General features: G+C 39.9%; 1 protein-coding gene and 1 pseudogene across 2 annotated transcripts in view; both read right to left on the bottom strand.

The window, feature by feature from the left end:
- The window catches only part of NPSR1 (neuropeptide S receptor 1), a 151,765-nt gene that overhangs the window by 70,450 nt on the left and 65,076 nt on the right, over positions 1 to 16,239 (bottom strand). The gene's annotated exons all lie outside the window — the stretch shown is intronic.
- LOC112670709 (developmentally-regulated GTP-binding protein 1-like) lies at positions 1,688 to 2,793 on the bottom strand (annotated as a pseudogene).

Genomic DNA, 16,239 nt, shown 5'->3' with positions numbered 1-16,239 from the left:
AAACAAAACAAAAAATGAACAAACAAACAAAAAACTTAGAACAACTGGGGGAAAGCCTAAGACATTGCTGCATTGCAGTGAGACAGTGCTATGGTATTTTATTTTTATTTTTTTATTTTTAAAGATTTTTGTTTATTCATAAGAAACAGAGAAAGAGAGGCAGAGACATAGGCAGAGGGAGAAGCAGGCTCCCCATAGGGAGCCCAATGTGAGACTCAATCCTAGGACCCCGGGATCACACCTTGAACCAAAGGCAGATGCTCAACCACTGAGCCACCCAGGTGTCCCTGCTATGTCATTTTAAATTGCATGCTTGGCATACCCCACTCTCCAAATCGACTGTGGCCATAAAAACACTGAGCTCCTCGTGGAGGTCGCTAGTGCCACAGGGATCATTATGAATCTTATTTTGAAAGAGCTGTGATTGTGTTTTGACCTGTCTGGCAATTCCCCTTAGCACTGGTACAAAGTGTGGCCTCATATCACCTGACTTGGAGTGTTCCCAGGGCTGAAGAGCTCCCCAAGTGGCACTTGCTGAAAATATTTAAAGACAAAGGTATTGAATACAGTAGTATGGAGCAAAAAATAGTAATAGGGACAAGCAACAGATAAAGCAAAAAGCCAGGGAAAGGTGAGGTTGGAAAAGAAGATATTTGGGGGAATAAAGGCTTTCAAAGAACCCATGAACACAGGTGCTTATACACATTCTCAGGGCTTCATGAATTCTCAGACAAGTCTGGAGGAAACCTTATAGAAGCTTTCCTTTCTGGGAGTTTCAGAGGGAGAGACAGAGACAGAAAAGGGCAGAAAATATTTGAAGAAATAATGGCTCAAACTCTCCCCGATTTGAAGAAAGACATGACTCTATATATGCAAAAATCCCAATAAATTCCAAGTGATATAAACTCCAAGGCACATCATAGCTAAACTGTTGAAAGCCAGAGAGAAAGACAGAAAGTAGTAGAAGAGAAGTGACTTGACATATACAAGGGATCCTCCATAAGACTAGCAGCATATTTCTTTTCTGGAACTATGGAGGCTAAAAGGCAGTGGGATGACATATTTAGAGTGCTGAAAGAAAAAAAAAACTGTCAATCAAGTTTTATGTCCAGCAAAATCACTTTTTAAAGATGAAGCAGAATTTAAGACATTCCCAGATGAAAAACAAAAATATTTCACCAGTGGACATGCCTTAGGAGAAATGTTAAAGGGAGCCCTTCAGGCTGAAATGAAAGGCCACTAAACAGCAACTAGAAGTCATGTGAAAAAATAAGGAACAACAGTAAAGTTTCACAGCAAAGGTAACTATAAAAGCTAGTATTATTGCATTTCTTTTTTGTTGTTGTTGCAGTCACATTTTTATCCATTTCTAAGACCAAGCTCCCAAGTAACCCCTTCTGCAGCTGCCTCACTGTATATACCCATCCTTATTCAATCCATCCCCAAACAAATTCTGACAATGACACATGAGCTACACATAGCTGGCTGGCCTAGCAAGTCCTTTATGCAGTTGAATTTAGAAGGTGACACCAAGGTAAGACAACTAAAGTTCCAGTTTGATGGCCTCCATCTCCCTCCCCTGTATCCTGATCCACTGGTTGCCAAAGCTGGAAAGGGTTTGGGATAGGGTGCTTGGTCACAGGAAAAGCTGCTATGGTTGGCCCAGCAGATGGGGAGAAGGGAAGGTTTCACTTCTTCATAATCTGAATGACATCCTCGTCCTCCAACATATGGTCTTTACCCACTTTTTGAGGATTATGTTTCACAGACAAACCCCAGACCAGAGCATATTTAAATTCTTTGATAAGATTTTTGTGAATCTTCTTGCAGAAATCCTCCACTGTAGTCCTGGAATAAGGCAGCACCACTGGAGATGTATAATCGGGCAACTGGCCTTTGGGTTTGGTGTAAATCCTCACTAGTTTCAGATAGTCCCGGATCTTTTCCAATAGGTCATCAAAATTCCAGCAGTGATGGGCAGAAATGGGTACACAGTGAGGCACCTTATAGATGATATCCAATTCCTCAATGGAGATCTGATCAATCTTATTCAACATATAGATACAAGGGATATAAACTCTGTTTCCTTCCACCACATTGATGAGGTCATCTGCTGTGGCATCAATGCAGAGTCACATCAGCATTGTGAATTTTGTATTCAGCCCGAATGCTTTTCACAGTCTCAGCATCTGGCTCACTCTGAGGGTGAGTGGCCGTGAGCTTAATGCCTCCTTTATCCTTCTTCTTAAAGCCAATGTTGGGGGATTTGCTGTTCAAACGAATGCCAAAGCCTTCCAGCTCATTTTCAATTATCTTTTTATGTCTCAAGGGTTTCAGGACATCCAGAACAATCAGGATCAAGTTACATGTTCAGGCCACTGCAATGACTTGACAGCCTCTACCTTTCCCATGCTTTGCACCTTCAATGATACCTGGAAGATCCAGGAGCTGGATCTTAGCACCTTTGTATCTGATGACACCAGGCACAGTGGCCAGAGTAGTGAACTCATAGGATGCCACCTCAGAATATACACCTGCCAGGTTACTAAGCAGTGTTGACTTCCCCACTGATGGAAAACCCACAAACCCAATTCGAGCATCATCTGTCTGGGCCACATCAAAACCTTCTCCTGGCCCACCACCACCACCACCTTTTGGGATAATGAGTTCTCTATGAAGATTAGCAAGGCAAGCCTTAAGCAGCCCTGGGGGTGTGCTGTGGCCTTGTTCTTTTGAGTCCGAGCCATCTTGGTTGGCTTCAATCTCTGTGATCTTCACTAAGGTGCTGTTCATGATGGCGAGTCACAGGGAGGTCTATTATTGCATTTCTTGTAAGTATTGTAATTTTTCTTTCTTGTTTAATACAATTAATTAATTAATTAATATTAGAGAGAGAAAGAAAGAGTGTAAGCAGTGGGGAGGGCAGAGGGAGAGGGAAAGAGAGAGAATCTTAAACCAGGAATCTTAAGCCTGACACAGGGCTCAATCTCATGGACCTGAAATCATGCTGAACCAAAATCAAGATTTGGATGTTTAACTGACTGAGTCACCCAGGTGCTCCTGTTCAATATGATTTAAAAGACAATTGCATAAAGCTGTAATGATAAATGTATGTTAATGGGCACACAACATATAAAGATGTAATTTGTGGCCAGCAACAGCAAAAAGGATGAACTTGTAAAGACACAAAGTTTTTGTACATTGTTGAACCTAAGTTGGTATTAATTTTCAAACTTGATTGTAGGAATTATGACATTACAAAGTTAAGATATTTATTATAATCCCATGGGTAGCCACTAAGAAAAAAATAAAAATCCCACAGAAATAAGCAATTAGAAAAACTATACACTAGAAAAATATCAATTATTCCTAAAAGGAGGCAGCCATAAAAAAAAATTCAGGAACAAATAAGCTATAAGCAGAAAACAAAAAGCAAAATGGTAGAAGTAAATCTTCCTTTGTTAGTGATTACTTTAGATATAAATGGATTAAACTAATCAAAAGGTAGAGAATTGACAGAAATCATTATTCAGTTATATGTTGTTTAAGAGACACTCATTTTAGTTTCAAAGACACAAATAGGATGAAACTAAAAGAAGAGGGGAAAAATCCAAGCAAGTAGTAACCGAAAAAGAGCTGTTGTGGCATTACTAGTTCATTCATCAATAAATATTCATTAAATGGCCCACTATGTGCCAGACACTCTTCTAAGTGTAGTGAATAAAACAGATAAAAATCTTCCTTTCCTGGAGCTTACACTCCAGCGGCCATTAGTGGATATATTTGAAGGTTGAGACAACTGGATTTCCTGATAGACTGGAAATAGAGTGTGAAAGCAAGAGTCAAACTATCTCTGAGGTTTGGGTCCTAAGTAACTCTAAGACTGGCATTGCCATGAATTGAAGTGGTTCCATATCTTCTAGATTCCACACTTTCTAAGAACCATATTTTCTAGATTCACCTTCCCTATGCTGTTCCAAGTTATAATTTTTCAATGAGAAATTTGAGAGGCAAAAGTGAGGAGAGACCATTCTGTCAGTAGGTCATGGAACGCACATGTATAGGCAGCTTCAAGATTTACAGTGGCTTCTCCAGCTTCTGGAAGAGCCTGTTTTGCTTTCTGAGGGTGAGACAGTTGGTGGGAGATTGGCCACAAAGCCTGAGAATTGCTACAGTTCTCCAGAGAACATTTGAGAGCCACTGGCTTTGGGGTGGGTCTTTCCTTGACCTTCTGGCTTCTTGGTCTTCATTTTTCCGACCATGATCACATTTGAGAAAGCACCCACTTAACTACTACATTTCTTTATTCCTATAATTGTTGCAGTGATTTTGATTTAATGACAAAATCTGGATTGAGACAGGTAGGAAAGGTTCCAAGTGGAGTAGGTTTAGGGAGACAGGATCAGAAATTCAGCTCTGGATATGGATTGTTTGAGACATCTTTTTGTGGCAATGTTTAGGAGGGTTGCATATTCAAGTCTAGAATTTAGAAGTGAGGTCTAATCTGGAGATGTAAATGGGAAAATTATTGGCATATAGATAATATGTCAAGTCATGCTGCTGGATGAGATCACTAAGGAAGTGGGTGTGGCCAGGGAAGGGTAAAGATATGAGAACCAAGTTTTGGGACACCCTAAACTAAGAGATCAGAGAGAAGACCAGACATGGAAAGGAGGCAGGGAAGGAGGAACCAGTGGGGTGGGATAAAAATCAGGAGAGTACGGTGTTCTGAAAGGCAAGTTTGGAAAGTATTTCAAGCAGCGGGGAGTGATCAGCTAAGTCAAATTCTGCTGACAGGTCGATCAAGATGTCTGAGAACTGAACATCAGTTGATTATGTTTACTATATATATGGAAGCTAGAGAAAAGTGAAAAGTTGGTAGAGGAGGAGAATCAAGTATTTTATTATCACCAAAAACAACATTTTTCTGCACTTCTTTTTTCTGTGAAAAGCTTTATTTTTTTTATATAGCTAAGTCCACTGTGCATATATAATCCTCTATCTTGCTTTTCATTTACTTTATGAGTTTTTTTCTATACTATTACAAATTTATTATTAACATTATTTTTAATGATACGTTATATTCTTTGAGGGGCTGTAGCATATGTTATTTAACTGTTCCTTCAATGTTGAACATTTAAGTTGTTTACAATTTTCTGCAGTTATAAATAGCCGTGTGATAAAAATCTCTTTGCAAAAAGCTTCATCAGCGGTTTTAGATGACTTCCCGGGGGTAGATTATCAAAACCTTAACTGCTATTTTTTAAAAAAGAACATTTTTAAAGCTCTGTTTCAGGCTTTTGGAAATTAACTCATTAAGCATTACTTTTCACGAGATCCATTTTGTTTTCCCTAGAGCCTGAGGTTAAGAACTCCTACTTTTTCAGCTCTTATATTCCAATAATCACCCAATTTATTTTATGGAGGAAAGAGGGAAGGCTGGCATGGCATTTGCGGGGAACATATGTATAGGACCCAGATATGTATTCACGTATTCATTCATCTATTTATTCATTCATTTATTCATTTATCAAAGTCAACAAAGTAGAAAAGAGGAATAGGGCTCTGGGACAAGAAATGAGAGGGATGGTGCAAGTTGGCCTTCATTTTAGCTTTTTCCTCCAGGGTTTTTTTTTTTTTTTCTCTGAAATCTCTAGGGCCTCTTTGTGAAGCATGGCCATCTCTGTCTGTACACCTAGCTGTGCATGGAGGTTGGAAAGGGAACATAGTAATCCATGGACTATTCCTGGGATTCACAGGATGCTGGTGAGGCTCAAAGGAATAAAATATTGGAGACTCACTGAAGTTTTACTGGTCACCGGTCATTTTTGCTTACCCTACGTATATTTCTGCTGATGATGGTATACAATAATCCTTTTCCCAACCAGGTCTTAATGCACATGATTTAGGTGGTGTTGACTTCATTCCTCCCACCAATGGTAGACTAGTGACCCAGATCAATCAGATTAGCCCATCCCATGGCCATAGTGATTAGCTACTAGCTCTAAGGATAAGCCTAGTGCTGGTAGAGTCCTTTGTAGGGTGAGAGATCCTGCCTAAGAGAAAGATACAACCATTAAATGGGGAGAGAACAGCAAGAGACAGTAGTAAGGCCAGCAGGAAGTGAAAGAGAAGACACTTGCAGGTAGACACTGGTTTTCAAGAAGAGTGAAACCTAATAATTGCTACGAAACTTCATGGCCCTTTAGACCAATTTGCCGAGAAACACTGTCCTCTGAGGAGATGCTCTACCTCAATCTTAAAGAAAAGAAATAATAAATCTAATCTCAGGAGCAAAATCCACATAATGAAATATTGCTATTTCAATACCCAGATCTCCTTTGAGAATAGGCATGTACAGTCAAGCCATTTCCCTTTTGCCTTTTGAGAGCATATGATTTTCCTGACATTAGCCAACCAATTTGAAATTTTTTTTTTTTTTCAAATAATAGAGGCTTTCTTTGCTGACTGTCCCTCCAAGGTTATAGGATAGTAGGACAGGCTGGGTTTTGAGGAGACTATAGCTGTCTTGAAATATGTTTAACTGTAAGAAGATCCTCCATATTTTCCATCATAATGACTGCCTATCCTCCAAACTGTCCAAGACCTACACCTTGAAGTTACATACTCCCAATTCCTCCATTTCTATCAGTCATCATCAAATTCTAACTCCTGAATGTATTTTTTTTTTTAATTCATCCACATCTATCGCCATTGCTTGGCTTAAACAGCAGAATTCCCAACTCTCATCTTGCATCAGCATCATCTGGGGAATTTTAAAAAATATCAGTGCCCAGGTGTCACTCCTAGAGATTCTGATATTAATGATCAGAATGGTATTCGGGAATCTGCAGTCTCAAGAGCTCTTCAACTGACTGTCATATCTCGCCAGGGTTGAGAAGCACTGGATTTGAAGCTATTGTGAGATCCTTATCATCTCTTTAAGATTATGAAAATATTCTAAATTGTCATCTTGACTCCTGCAGTCTGGTTCCTTTCCAATCTGTCCTCCACTCCACTTCCTGGGAAATTTTTTGGGGGAATTGATTTCCAGTAGAACCTATCTGATTCTGTCACTGCCATGATTGTGACCCTTCTATGACCTTAACCCAAATGTATGGCTGGAAGCACAACCTTATAGTAGGCCACCCACCCCCATCTCTTCAATATAAACTCCTATGCCATTTCCCTTCCAGTGTTTCCTACTCCAGTACCAAAGCAGTCTTTGGTATTCATAAGAGAAATACCTTAAGACAGTTGTGACATTCTATTTTCTTGGATGTCATGTAATTTCTTTCCATACAGTGCAGTATATTATACCTGAAAAATTTGTGACTTCAATGACTCAATAAATGCAGAACTAAGGTAATTTAAATATCAAGTACAGTACATTTTATCATGAAAATAACCTCCACACAGAGTTGCATTGCATCTCTATAGTAATACTGACCGAAAAATGATGAATGGGTGAAGTATTCTGGTAGAGTCCACATTTGTACAGAGGTGTGATTAAGAAGCCCTCTCCTCACAAAGCCCTGTTACTTAAATTCTGCAAAGGAAAAACTATTTCCTAAAATTTCCAACCAACTTTTATTTTTCAGCATATGCTTCCAAAGCCTTAATGGTACTTTCACTGTGCATGGGTTCCTGTAAAGAGTCAGACACCTGCTAACACTCTAAATTCACCATCATTTGATCATTCATTTATTGTATCTCTAACCAGATAAGCAATTTTTGGATTGGTTCAGGCAATCATTAAACCAGATTCATGAGTAGCCTTTAGTTCTTTCTAAATGCTATACTCATTATCATTCAAACTTTAACAAACAGATGAGTTAATATTTGTCATTTATCTGCAACTTCTTTTTTTTCTGTCCAAGAACTAATAATCTCTCACTCGTTACAGGTGCCACAAGCACTGGGAGTAAACACCATTTTGTGCTCACTTTTTACAAAATAACAGCCTCACTGTAGAAATGTACATGTGTATTTGCAGATAAAGATGTTTAGTAGAAATGTGCCTTCTGAGTAGTCAGCTGGTCTCACATCACCAGTTTCATGATGTACTTTGCACAATGACCTCAAACTGTGGATGAGTCACATCCAGTCTCAGTGAAATTAAAATTGCTAAAATGTCAGGGACCTCTGGTATGGATACCCAAATAGTCCAGAAGCCACCCTAGAATTCTGATATGGAGAAACAGAATGGTACAAAAGCCACCATGGCAATTCTCAGTAAGTTGCCTGGATGATGAGCCAATAGAGATAATTGGGTTTTTCCTGTGTCAGGAGATGGAGCTGCACTTGTACTCAACTTCCTGGGTCTCAAGCAGGCAGCTGTCATTCCTAAGCAACTATTGTAAACAACTGACACCTAAACCACCTGCCTAATGCCCAGGTGATCTTTTTCTTGCCTCTCCGACTCCCTTCCCCACCACCGATAAACTTGCCCTAGTTCTTGATAGATAAGAAAGGTGAACAACTGGAGAACCTGAGTCTGTTCTGGGAGGTACACTCAAGACCTGCCCCAGTACTTCCCAGGGGGAGTGGTTAGAGAAACACACTTTTTTTTCCCCCTTAGATTTGCTTTACAAATTTCATTGAAAACTCTGTCTGGTACACATAACCTGTGAGGGGATCTTTAACCTGAGCCCTTTTACATGATAAGCTTTTAGTGTCACTTGTGAATTCTGGAAAGCGAGAAGCCCAAGTGTCATTTGTTTTTATAATGACACGACTGTGCCCCATCCTGTCTTGTGTCCCTCTCCCTTTGCACATTCTGTCCTTCTGCCTATCATCCCTTCCTCCACTAACCACCTGGAAACCACTAGTGGGATTTTGAGATCCATCTGTGTGATAGTAACCCTCATCCCCTGGCCCTCATCCAAGGCAGAGATAAAGCACACCTGTCCTCCATGCTACTGATAGGTGCAAAACAGACATAGGCAACCAATTCTCAGTACTGAGGCATTATTCTCCAGGATTGGCCCATCCTAGGAGGCAAGGCTTACCAAAGCTATATATTTTTTATGTATAATTAATTTTGTATTACATAAGGAGTATGTATTTCTAAAAAAATGAGAAAGTACTGAAAAGCTAAATATGACCCAGAAATAAACACTTCCTAACGTTTTGTTGATACCATTTCAGATTTTATTAAGAACTGGCCTGATGCCCTACCAATTTCTTGAAAGCTACTTTCTTTTCTTAGTAGGAAAATATGGCAGGTCATTGTTATCCTTATTTGCACTCATTTAGTTAGTGGAACATTAAACATTTAAAATAGGCTGACTGGTAAATTGCATTTTCTTTTTGTGTTTTACCTGTTCACATATTTGTGCTTATTTCTTTATCTTAAGTATTTTTCTTTGATTTGTCAGAAATCTTTAGTTGGTGAGCATATTAATGATGTAGGAAAGACGTTAGGGTTCGAAGCCGACAGCCAAGAAAGAATTCTTGAGATGTATGGTGTAAAAAGGTGATTTTATTTTATTAAAGCACGGGGACAAGACCCATGGGCAAGAAGAGCTGCACAGGGATCATGAGGAGTGGCCCATTAGATGCTTTCAAGTTGGGAGGGGGTCAGGGGTAGCGTAAGTCTCTAAGGAATTTTGGAAGCAATGTTCCAGAACCTTGAGGGGCTAGCTATCATTTGGGAAAAGTTCATTTATCACTGTCTAATAAAGCCTGAGTCATGAGACCCTTCAGATGTATATCGGTGGGTCATGTGCTTGGGGGATGATTGCCAACATGTATCTTGAGGGTTAGGGGTAGAGATGAAGGAAATTTCCAAAGGAATATGTTAAAGTAGACAACCTAGGGGTTGTGCTAAGATTGCCTGTTGCCCTTAGCAAAGTGTCAACATCTAGGCAGTGAAGTCCCTAGAGGAAGGTCACTCTGCTTGTTTCAAGGATTGTCAATGGGCTGGCTGTAGACAGTAAGGAAATTTTTTCTTTTTTTTTGGCAGTAAGGAAATTTAATAATTTTTCTTCTGCTGTGGTTTCCCACATCATTAACTTGTGATCAGTTATGCAAATACTACTTTTATTTTAAATATTCTAATTAGTTTATAATTTTATTTTTTAATTTTCACTTTATAACTTAAGTTTTGTTTTATATATTTTTTTGAACCTGCTAATAATCAGTTCTTGATATCACACTTAGAAATAATTTCTACCTTTATATCACACTTAGAAAAATACATCCTCACCTCATCCTAATTATTGAAATTTTTTTTCCTAAAAACAATATCATGTTTATATTGGAATCTTTAACCTACTTCATTGCTTATTCAAGTAAACCTCCTTCCTTTTTTTTTCAAAAAGATTTTATTTATTTATTTTATTTATTTGACAGAGACCACAAGCAGAGGAAGTGGGAGAGGGAGAAACAGGCTCCCCACCAAGCAGGGAGCCCCGTTTGGGGCTTGATTCCAGGATCCTGGGATCAGGACTCAATCTGAAGGCAGACACTTAACTGACTGAGCCACCTGGCTACCCCGGTAAACCTGCTTCCTTGTCTTCTCTCCTCTCTTCCTTCCTCTAGCCAATTCTTTTTGACTCACCGACTGTTTTTGATATTGGGGAAATAGCAGTGAACAAAGATGATACAGTTCCTGTCTTCATAGAGTTAATATTTTAATGAGAAAAACAGATAATAAACACAAAACCTAAATAAATATAGATTATAATGTTACAGAGTGATAAGTGTTATAATAAAATATGAAAGGAGTAAGGAGCTAGAGAATGGGATGGGAGTGTTATATAAGGAAGCCAGACATGGCCTCTGTACATTGGCTCCTACATTGCTTATTTCTTCACAGCAGGCTGGGATCTGTTAGCTCAGAAGCTCACTGGCACCAAACTCAAAATTTTAAATCCAATTTTTTTAAACACAGTCCCAAAAAACAGATTTTCAGCGTGCCTGCTTTGTAGGCCCTGAAGCCGTGTCCAACATCTGCTAGCCATAGATAAGATAAGCTCTGGGGCTCTACAGATCTCAAGCTGATGCTGTCGACTTTGGGGTTTCCTGCAGTGCCACTGAGAGGCATCATCTAGACACATAAACCTCGATTCTATGTCCCGCTTGGCCTCCTGTCCTTCTGAGCCGTGACCCTCACTCCATAGCCTCTGGGTCACGTTGTCATGAAGAACTTCCTCACATACAAACTTGTCAAAGTAGCACCTAAATGAAGCTTGTGTGCATCACTGCCACCTCGTGGTCTATCTTTTTCATTGATCACCCGAGGAAATCCCTCAAACCCTCTCTGGGGTGCTGCTCTTTTACTTAGAGAGGCCAAGGAAGGCCTCACTGAGGAGGAAACGCTGAACAAGAGACCAGGAGGAGCTTTGGCAGAAGAAGGCAGTTCAAGTTGGAGGGAAGAGCAAGGGGCGGGGGGCTGTGGCAGCACAGAGCTGAGAATATGCTGGAAAGCAGGAGCACGGATCAGCCATTGCTTATTCATCCACCTTCCCCCATCCCTTATTCATTTCAAAAGCACTTTTCTTATATTTTAAAGTCTTATGTATATTTGATTTGCTTCTGGCCTTTCATTCTGTTCCTTCGCTTTCAGATCTTAAGCCAACACAGACTTGTTTTGGGATGAGCAGCTACATTTTATTTAATGTTTTCCTTATAGAAAATTTCTCGGAAAATATCAGGAGTGTATGTTCCCAGATGTGCTTTAAAATAATATCTGCTAGTTTTAAATTAAATATCCAGTTGAAGGGGTATCTGGGGGGCTCAGTTGGTTGAGCATCTGTCTTCTGCTCAGGTCATAATCCTGGGGTCCTAGGATAGAGCCCAGCATCTGGCCCTGCTCAGGGGAACCTGCTTCCCCCTTCACCCCCCTTTGTGCTCTCTCTCTCTGCTCTCTCTCTTTCAAATAAATCAATAAATCAATAAAGTCTTTTAAAAAAATCCAGGGGAAGTCTTCATCTGAATTGTATGAAACTAAAATTTTGATTTCAGGATAACTAGAGTCTTTACAAGCTGGTGTCTTTTGATCAGAAACACCAAACAGATTTTCAATTATTAAATTTTTAAATGCCACTTAGTTACCTGTTCATATAAGTCACTACATTTATTTTTAAAGTGGATTCACATGCACTTTGTGTTTTGGTTGCTCTATGAAAATTTAATACATAGTTTTTTTTATTCTATTTCTTAATAGGTTATTGCTAGTCCATAGGAAAGCTAATTGCTTTTTATATTTGTTGGTTTTATAATCAGCTAATTTAATTAAATCACCTATTAGGCCCAACGGACTTTCCAAACAATCTTGCATTTTCTTTTTAGATAGTCACATCATTTGCAAACTGATAATTTCACTCATTTTTTTTTCACTTGCATCTCTTACTATATTGTTTTCTTATTGGATTGCATCAACCAAATTCCTTAGAGAGTTTCCTTTTGAACTGCAGAATCTTTGTATGTGTTCATTGATTTTTCTATCACAGATTGGTGTGTTTTTTCAAGATGCTTAAATCTTGCAAAGTTCAGGGGTACATCTGTTCTCTGGGATCGAATACATTTTGACTCTTTCATTCACAAGGAGATGGAAATTTCAGGAAACAGAGGCAAACAGAGATCAGTCAATAGGTTTTGCTTTTCTTTTATTCCTTCTTAAGTGGAAGAGAAAGTAGTCTCCAGGGATGACCTGTACTGCCATAGCCCTCAGCAGGATGGGATTCTTGTGCAGCCTGGACTCTGGGGCTGACAAGGCTCCCTGGGAGAGGATGCTGTGCTCAGAAGGTTGTACTTAGAGCTGAACCTTGAGGGGGGGAAATGGGTGACAGCTCTTCCCAAGGGTCGGTGGGAGGTGCTTGGAAACCCTGATCGCTTTCTTTAGGTCAGAAACTATGAACCCACTGTGAAATAGAATCTCACTTTCATTTTTCTCTTGGGAGGCAGAGGAACAAACAAGCTTTCTCTCCAGCATTTAGCGGCAATATAAAAAGCAAGCAAAGATGTTTTCTGAACAAAAAGGGACTGTAACAAAGAATTTTCAGACAGATTATATGTCCTCTCTTTGCTCCTATTTGTCTATTCTCTGGGAAGAGACCCACAGAGACTATGGCCAGCTGTCACCACCTCCAGGCCAGGGGGCTTTCCTATGGGAAGACTCTTGGTGCATGTAGCCTGTCAAGGCCTCAGGCCTAGCAGAGGGGTCCTTCCTGAGGCTCTTTCCCAGTACCAGCCTCGGAACTGAGCTTTTTTCTTTCACAGACGATGCAACACTTATTTAAATCCTAGGATGATCCCTGAAAAACCTGAGGTGAGCAGACATAGGTTCTCTAGTTCCATTTGGCCAGACCAAGACCTAGTTTTTTTTGTTTTTTTGTTTTGTTTTGTTTTGTTTTTTAAGAAACTAAGGCAAAAGCACTAGCCCCACCTGGTGCTTTTTTTTTTTTTAAGAGTATTTTTTTCATTTAAATTCAATTAATTCAGATAGAGTGTATTATGAGTTTCAGAGATAGAGTTCAGTGATTCCTCAGTCTCATATTACACTCAGAGCTCTTGAGCTCTGCAAGGGGCTGAGGCACTGCCATCACCCTCTCTAGCACCACCACCCAGGTAAGAACTGGCTCCACCATGTACACCCCCAGTCCAGCCTCATCCACCTTCAGCATGACTCCTTCACCCAGTATGGACTGGGAGGATCATCACCATGATCCGATGCTCTGTGACTGGGTCTGGTGCATTGCTTCCATGACAGATACCTAGAATGTCTTTTATTTGTAGCTCTTGGTTTTCTGAATTCTGGAATTGAGAATGGAGTCTTGCTCGGTATCCCTTTCACTTCCTACAAAGGGAAACCTACAAAGGTGGGTTTCTTTTTTTCTCACATGCTGGCTTTCCATGTCACCTGCTCTGAATCTGGTAAAGTCTGTTTTTTTTTCCCCCACATGGATAGCACTCTTTCCTGGCGTCAGGCATATAGCTTTGATCTTTCCTCCTATATTTTTGTTATATTATTTTAATGAGAAAGTTGTTGGGGAGGGCAAGTTCGCTCACATAGGCTCAGTTAGCCAACTTGAAACAGAAGGCAGGATTCTTCGGTGTGGTGGGGTGCTCCAAATCCATGCATTTATAAGTAACTCTCAGATCCAGACTTTATAAAAATAAAAATGGTTTGTGAGATCAGCTGAGCCTATACTATAAGGACTATGAGCTATTCATTTATGTCATAGATGCACTCATCCATCCAGCTACTTGCTTATTTGTTCATTCCCTGACTTCCTGCACGGCATTATTGAATATTTTAGTCCGCACTTGAACAAAATCCTGTGGTGGTGGTTACACGGATTTACACATGTGGTAAAAGGCACAGAGCTCCACACACACATTCTACCTACATCAGTTTCCTGATTTTGATATTGTATTAAAGTTATGCAAAATGTTATGCAAAAACCACTGGGGAAACTAGATGAAAGGTACAGAGGATCCTCTCTCCACTGTTTTTGTAGCTGCCTTCGAATTTATTATTATTTCAAAATATGTTAAGAATAAAGCAAACAAGATAAACATGAGTCTTGCCTCCTTGGAGATCACTACTTATCAATGAATTGTGAAACACTGCACATGTGTTTGAAGATGGGTATCCACTTCCTTTTTTAAAAAATCAGATTTCATTTTTTTAAAGCAGCTTTAGGTTCATAGCAAAATTGAGAGGAAGATACAGGGTTTCTAGTATCTAGTACGCCTGCCCCCTCACATCACAATCTCCTCCACTAGCAACACCCTGTCCCAGAGTGGTATGTTGGTTGCAATCCATGAACCTACGTCGACACATGGTTTTGTTACCAACCAAAGTTCATAGTTTACATTAGGGTTCATTCTGGATGTTACTCGTTCCCTGGTGTTGACAAATAATGCTATTTCTCCACCTTTGCAGTGGCATACAGAATAGTTTCACTGCCCTAAAAATCCTCTGTCTATTCATCCCTCCTTTCCCCCTAACTTCTGGCAACTACTGATGTTTGTACTTCTTCCAGTTCAATTTTAAAATAGTATGGCGTTAGAATAGTTTTATCTTTCCCCAAATGTCATATAGTTGGAATCACACAGTATGCAGCCTTTTCAGATTGGCTTCCTTTGCTTAGTAATATGCATTTGCGTTTCTCTCTGTCTTTTCATGATTGGAGAACTCTTTTTCAGCACATAATACTATTTCATTGTATGTGGATTTACCATCCATCCATTTATACCCTTCTGAAGGACATAAGGTTGCTTCCAAGTTTTGGCAATATGAATAAAGCTGTTATAATAATCCATGTGCGGGTTTTCCTGTGGACGTAAATTTTTGGCTCCTTTCAGTGGATACCAAGGAGTGCAATTGCTGGATTGTGTGGTTAAGAGTCTGCTTAGTTTTGTGAGAAACTGCCAAACTGTCTTCCAAAGTGGCTGCACCATTTTGTATTCCCACCAGCAATAAATGATAGTGACTGTGGCTCCACATCCTCACCAGCATTTGGTGTTGTCAGAGTTCCAGGTTTTGGCCATTCTCAAAGGGATATAGTGGTAACTCATTGCTGTTTAGTTTGCAGTTTCCTAATGACGTATAATGCGGGGCATCGTTTCAAATGCTTATTTACTATCTGTATATTGTCTTTAGTGAAATGTCCGTTCAGATCTTCTGCCCATTTTAAAAATCAGGTTGTGGGGCAGCCCTGGTGGCTCAGCGGTTTAGCGCTATCTTCCACCCAGGGCATGATCCTGGAGACCCGGGGTCGAGTCCCATGTCGGGCTCCCTGCATGGAGCCTGCTTCTCCCCCTGCCTGTTTCTCTCTCTCTCGCTCTCTCTCTGTGTCTCTAATAAACAAATAAAAAATCTTTCAAAAAAATCAGGTTTTCTTACTGTTAACTTTTAAGAGTACTTTGTGTGTATTTTAACTGATAGGCCTTTATCAGATGTGTCTTTTGAAAATATCTCCTCCCAGTCTGTGGCTTGTTTTCTCACTGTCTTGGTCACTTTCCTTTTTATTATCAAGTGGGTGACAACCGATAGCTGGTATAGTATAGGAAACCACCTCCCCACTGGGTTTTGCCCTCTTTCTGGGGACCTACTGTGAGGGTTCTGATCATGAGGCCAGCATCTGAGCTCTCTTAACCTGCGTATAACCTGGTTCCACTGTCTATAATTTGTGCAGCATGGCTAAACTTCTTAATCTCTCTGTTCTCAGTATCCTCCAACACAGCTGGAGATAAAACCAACACTTTTCCTAGGGCAGCTGTCAG

This window comes from Canis lupus, chromosome 14, assembly GCF_003254725.2.
Source record: "Canis lupus dingo isolate Sandy chromosome 14, ASM325472v2, whole genome shotgun sequence".
NCBI lineage: Eukaryota > Metazoa > Chordata > Mammalia > Carnivora > Canidae > Canis > Canis lupus.
This window is presented reverse-complemented; position numbering and strand designations above follow the sequence as displayed.